At 46.0% G+C, this 6,647-nt stretch overlaps 1 pseudogene; it reads left to right on the plus strand.

Annotated features, from left to right (window-relative positions):
- The first annotated feature begins 1,222 nt into the window (after nucleotides 1-1,222).
- Nucleotides 1,223-1,800, plus strand: LOC105479930 (baculoviral IAP repeat-containing protein 5 pseudogene; annotated as a pseudogene).
- The last annotated feature ends 4,847 nt before the right edge of the window (nucleotides 1,801-6,647 follow it).

A 6,647-nucleotide genomic window follows, 5' to 3' on the forward strand; every position in this document is an offset into this window, starting at 1 on the left:
GCAACACTTATGCTGATAAGGTAGCTAAAGAAGCAGCTAGTGTTCCAACTTCTGTCCCTCATGACAGTTTTTCTTCTTCTCATTGGTCACTGCTATTTACTCTCCTACTGGAGTTTCCACCTATCAATCTCTTCCCACACAAGGCAAATTGTTCTTGGACCAAGGGAAAAATCTGCTTACATCCTCACAGGCCCATTCTATTCTGTCGTCATTTCATAACCTCTTCCATGTAGGTTACAAGCTGTTAGCCTCCCTCTTAAAACCTCTCATTTCCTTTCCATTGTGAATATCTGTCCCCAATCCTCCACTCTTGACTCCCTCTTGGAGTGGATAGATGATCTTTGCTGACAGGACACACTCCAACACTCTCTCCCTGATGAAGTCCTATTCTTCACTTTTATACTCATTCTTATTCTCATTTCTGTTCTTATGCCACCCTCTACCTCTCCCCAGCTATCTCCACCACACTATCAATCTCACTCACTCTTCCTAGCCATTTCTAATCTTTCTTTAACAAACAATTGCTGGCTTTGCATTTCTATTTCCTCCAAAATCCCTGAGGCCTCAACACACTGCTGAAAAAGGAGGACTCTGTGTGTGTGTGTGTGTGTATATATATATGTATATAAATATATATATATATATATATTTTTTTTTTTTGAAACAGAGTCTCGCTCTGTCACCCAGGCTAGAATACAGTGGCGCGATCTCGGCTCACTGCAAGCTCTGCCTCCCAGGTTCACGCCATTCTCCTGCCTCAGCCTCCCGAGCAGCTGGGACTACAGGCGCCTGCCACCACACCCAGCTAATTTTATGTATTTTTAGTAGAGACGGGGTTTCACCATGTTAGCCAGGATGGTCTCCATCTCTTGACCTCGTGATCCGCCCGCCTCGGCCTCCCAAAGTACTGGGATTATAGGCGTGAGCCACCGCGCCTTGCCAACTCTGTATATTTTTAAACGAAGAGTGTTGTTTTCACCTAAATCAATCTGGCCTGGTATATGACAACATAAAAAAACTCAAGGATAGAGCCCCAAAACTCGCTAACCAAGCAAATAATTATGCTGAACCCCCTTGGGCACTCTCTAATTGGATGTCCTGGGTCCTCCCAATTCTTAGTCCTTTAATACCTGTTTTTCTCCTTCTCTTATTCGGACTTTGTGTCTTCCTTTTGATTTCTCAATTCATAAAAAACTGCATCCCAGATTTGAATCGTGGGACCCGTTGGCAGAGGTGGCGGCAGTGGCATGGGTTCCCCGACGTTGCCCCCTGCCTGGCAGCCCTTTCTCAAGGACCACCGCATCTCTACATTCAAGAACTGGCCCTTCTTGGAGGGCTGCGCCTGCACCCTGGAGCGGATGGCCGAGGCTGGCTTCATCCACTGCCCCACTGAGAACAAGCCAGACTTGGCCCAGTGTTTCTTCTGCTTCAAGGAGCTGGAAGGCTGGGAGCCAGATGACGACCCCATAGAGGAACATAAGAAGCATTCATCCGATTGCGCTTTCCTTTCTGTCAAGAAGCAGTTTGAAGAATTAACCCTCGGTGAATTTTTGAAACTGGACAGAGAAAGAGCCAAGAACAAAATTGCAAAGGAAACCAACCATAAGAAGAAAGAATTTGAGGAAACTGCAAAGAAAGTGCGCTGTGCCATCGAGCAGCTGGCTGCCATGGACTGAGGCCTCTGGCTGGAGCTGCCTGGTCCCAGAGTGGTTGCACCACTTCCAGGATTTATTCCCTGGTGCCACCAGCCTTCCTGTGGGACCCTTAGCAATGCCTTGGGAAAGGAGAAGATCAATATTTTCCAATTAGATATTTCAGCTGTATCTTGTTTTGTCTCGAAAGTGGCACCAGAGGTGCTTCTACCTGTGCAGAGGGTACTGCTGATAACAGTGACTGCCTCTCTCTCTCTCTCTTTTTTTTTTTGGCTTATTTTTGTCTTCCTGATTCCCGGACTTACCAGGTGAGAAGTGGTGGAGGAAGAAGGTGGTGTCCCTTTTGCTAGAGCTGACGGCTTTGTTGGCGTGGGCAGAGCCTTCCACAGTGAATGTGTCTGGACCTCATATTGTTGAGGCTGTCACACAGTCCTGAGTGTGGACTTGGCAGGTGCCTGTCGAATCTGAGCTGCAGGTTCCTCATCTGTCACACCTGTGCTGCCTCAGAGGCCACTTTTTTTTTTTTTTTTTTTTTGGTAGATGCATGACTTGTGTGTGATGAGGAGGGGAATGCAGACAGTCTCTGGCTCCTCTGCTGTTTCACAACATGTCTTTCTTATTTTGTTTGAATTGTTAATTCACAGAATAGCACAAACTACAATTAAAACTAAGCACAAAGCCATTCTAAGTCATTGGGGAAACGGGGTGAACTTCAGGTGGACGTGGAGACAGAATAGAGTGATAGGAAGCATCTGGCAGATACTCCTTTTGCCACTGCTGTGTGATTAGACAGGCCCAGTGAGCTGCGGGGCACATGCTGGCTGCTCCTCCCTGAGAAAAAGGCAGTGGCCTGAATCCTTTTTAAATGACTTGGCTGGATGCTGTGTGGGACTGGCTGGGCTGCTGCAGGCCGTGTGTCTGTCAGCCCAACCTTCACATCTGTCACGTTCTCCACACGGGGGAGGGATGCAGTCTGCCCAGGTCCCGGCTTTCTTTGGCGGCAGCAGCTCCCGCAGGGCTGAAGTCTGGTGTAAGATGATGGATTGGATTCGCCCTCCTCCCTGTCACAGAGCTGCAGGGTGGATTGTTACGGCTTCGGCTTCGTTGGAAACCTCTGGAGGTCATCTCGGCCGTTCCTGAGAAATAAAAAGCCTGTCATTTCAAACAAACAAACAAACAAAAAACAAAAAAAAAAAAACTGCATCCCAGGCCATCACCAATAATTTTATATGACAAATGCTCCTTCTAACAACCCCACAATATCACCCCTTACCCCAAAATCTTTCTTCAGTTTAATCTCTCCCACTCTGGGTTCCCACATTGCCCTTAATCCCACTCGAAGCAGCCCTGAGAAACATCACCCATTATCTCTCCATACCACCCCCCAAAATTTTCACCGCCCCAACACTTCACCACTATTTTATTTTGTTTTTCTTATTACTATATGAAGACAGGAATGTCAGACCTCTGAGCCCAAGCTAAGCCATCATATCCCCTGTGACCTGCACGTATACATCCAGATGGCCTGAAGCAACTGAAGATCCACAAAAGAAGTGAAAATACTCTTAACTGATGACATTCCACCACTGTAATTTGTTCCTGCCTCACCCTAACTGATACATATATTCTCCCCTGCCCTTAAGAAGGTACTTTGTAATATTCTCGCCCCGCCCCCCACCCTTGAGAAGGTACTTTGTAAGCCTATCCCAAACCTGTAAGAACTAATGATAATCCCACCACCCTTTGCTGACTCCTTTTTTGGACTCAGCCCGCCTGCACCCAGGTGAAATAAACAGCCTTGTTGCTCACACGAAGCCTGTTGGTGGACTCTCTTCACATGGACATGCGTGACCGTGGGGACAACTCAAAGCAGGGAGGGGGCTTCCAGGTCACAGGTAGGTGAGAGACAAACAGTTGCATTGTTTGAGCTTCTGATAAGCTTTTCCAAAGGAAGCAATATGCATCTATTTCAGTGAGCAGAGGGATGACTGAATAGAACGGGAGGCACGTTTGTCCTGAACAATTCCCAGCCTGACTTTTCCCTTAGCTTAGTAATTTGGGGGCCTCAATATTTTCCTTTCACACTTCTCTATGGCCCAGGCACTGCTGAGTTGGAGTCAGCCATTGTGACTCTTTTTTTTTTTTTTTCTTGTAGAGATGGAATCTCACTGTTTGGCCCGGGCTTGTCTCGAACTCCTGGCCTCAAGCCATCCTCCTGCCTCAGCCTCCCAAAGTGCTGAAATTACACGTGCAAAACACTGTGTCCTGCTTCCATCGTCACTTTAACTTCTTTCCAGTCTTTATGTCTTAGAATCCTCATTTGTAAAATAAAGTTAATAGAAGCCACCTGTAGAGCTGCTTGTGAGGATTAATGAATCAAAATGGATGAAGCACCTAGAACAGTTCATGGCTCAAAGTAAGGGCTTCATAAATGTTTAGCTATTTTTATGAGCAGGTCAAGAAAGAAGGCATTGGTCAACACAAACAGTTGTACAGACACTGATTGTTAAATTGTAGCCAGAGGTAAGAGTTGACTTAAAAGGGAGAAGTCGAGGCAAAACTAATATAAGTAGAGAGCTTACTCAGGCCACATTTGAGGACTGCAACCCAGAAGCATAGATTTAAGTTGCCTGAATATACACTCCAATTTGCAGTAGTTGCAAGTGAATTTTTAAAGGCAAAAAGGGAGACAGGGAGTGGGCTAAGACAAAGTTGTTGGTCAGGAATTCCCATTGGTTTACAGAAATAACACTGATTAGCTATACACTGTGAAGCATTAGGGTGTGGGTTATGGTGTCCCATGTGGCATTATTAGATTAACTTATAGCTGCCTGTGGCAATAGCAAGCCATTTCAAGAAATGAATACGTAGCTCAAAGCAGGGAGTAGGGCATGATTGTGAGACAGTCAAATGCCTGGGCATATAAAAAGAGATCCCCGGAGAATCTTCGACCTGCCCCACAAGCGTTTACATTAGATACTTTTGTGCAGATGAGGGAACCTGCCCAGGACCTTGTCTGAGCCTGCCCACATGCACCCTGGGGGGAGGGGCGGAGCCATGGGCAATGGGAGGAGCCTGGCCTCTTCAGTTCCTGTGTGGTGGCCTGGGATTCAATCTGTGAGGTGGGGGGCCTGTTGGCAGGACTCTATCTCGCTTTGCTGTTTTTTCCATTTTTCTCTTCACCCAATACAATCCTGCTCTACTCACCCTTTAATGTGCCTTCGTGCCTAAATGTTCCTGGTTGTGTGAAAAGAATCCATTTACAACTGAACTAAGGTGCAAAATTCTGCGACAGTTGCTGCCTCGTTTTAATGCCTCTCTGGGCCCAATAATTAAAAGGACCTGCGTTCCTCAGATAAAAGTTCTTTTCTTTTCTCATAACTTAATATTTTTCTCAGTTTTAAGAAGCCATAGGAAAGACGCATTTCTGTAGGAAGTAACTGCACCTATAGCCCAATCTGGATGCGGTTCTTTCCTTCTTCTAAGCCTTAGGGTATGCTTCCTCTATGGATGAAAAGAGTCAAACTCTGTAGAATATTCGAGGAGATTTATGCTGAGCCAAATAGGAGTGACCATGACCCATGACACAGCCCTCAGGAGGCCTTGAGAACATGCACCCGAGGTGGTAAGGGTGCAGCTTGGTTTTATACATTTTAGGGAGGCATGAGACTTCAATCCAATACATTTAAGAAATACATGGGTGTAGTTCAGAAAGGAGGACAACTGGAAGCAAGGAGTGGGGAGTGGGGTGCAAGGGGGTGGGGGAGGCTCCAGTCTATAGATAGATTTAAACATTTTTTGGTTAACAATTGGGTGAGTTTCTCTAAAGACCTGGGATCAATAGAAAGGAAACGTCTGGGTTAAGATAAAGAATTGTGGAGACCAAAGTTCTTATTTGCAGAGGAAGCCTTCAGGTGGTAGGCTTCAGAGAGAATAGGTTGTAAAATGTTTCTTATCAGACTTCAAGTCTACGTTGATGTTACTGCCAGAGAGGTATAATGAGGCACATCCGATACCCACTTCCTGTCATGGCCTGAACCAGTTTTTCAGGTTAAATTTTAAGAGTGTTCTGGCCGAGGAGGAAGTCCGTTCAGATGGTTGGGGGGGTGCTTAGAATTTTATTTTTGGTTTACACCTCGATTGTCTAGAACAGTGCTTCTTACACTTGAATGGTACATAAATCACCTGGGATTGTCATTAAAAAGCAGATTCTCTCTCAATAGGTCTGGACACAGCTGAGATATAGCATTTCATCCAAGCTTCCAGGCGATATTCCTGCTGCTGGTTCATAAATACCGGTCCCAGGGACCCAGCACAGTCCGCAGAACTTCTGGTGATGACGGAAATCTCTACCTGAGCCACTAATCAATCATATGTGACTACGGACCAGTTGAAATGTGGCTATTGAAAACTGAAGTTTTCATCGCATTAAAATGAAGTATAGGCCGGGCGCAGTGGTTCATGCTTGTAATCTCAGCACTTTGGAAGGCCGAGGCAGGTGGATCACAAGGTCCGGAGATCAAGACCATCCTGGCTAACATGGTGAAACCCCATCTCTACTAAAAATACAAAAAATTAGCCGGGCATGGTGGCGGGCACCTGTAGTCCCAGCTACTCTGGAGGCTGAGGCAGGAGAATGGCGTGAACCCGGAAGGCGGAGTTTGCAGTGAGCCGATGTTGCGTCACTGCACTCCAGCCTGAGCGACAGAGCGAGACTCCGTCTCAAAAAAATAATAATAATAATAAAATAAAATAAAACGAAGTATAAATAACTATATATGGCAAGTCGCTACCTTACTGGACAACACAGCTCTAGACTTATGCCCAGAAGGTCCAGCTCATAATCTGGTTTCTTGTTAGAGTCACAGAACAAACCATGTTCAGGACCACATATTACATCTTAGATAGCAACGAGGACTCAGCAAAAAGGCGTGTACAGCTCTACCCAGACCCTCTGCATACCCAGAGCATACAGTCAACACATGTGCTCTGATA

Source organism: Macaca nemestrina, chromosome 9, assembly GCF_043159975.1.
Source record: "Macaca nemestrina isolate mMacNem1 chromosome 9, mMacNem.hap1, whole genome shotgun sequence".
Classification (NCBI taxonomy): Eukaryota; Metazoa; Chordata; class Mammalia; order Primates; family Cercopithecidae; genus Macaca; species Macaca nemestrina.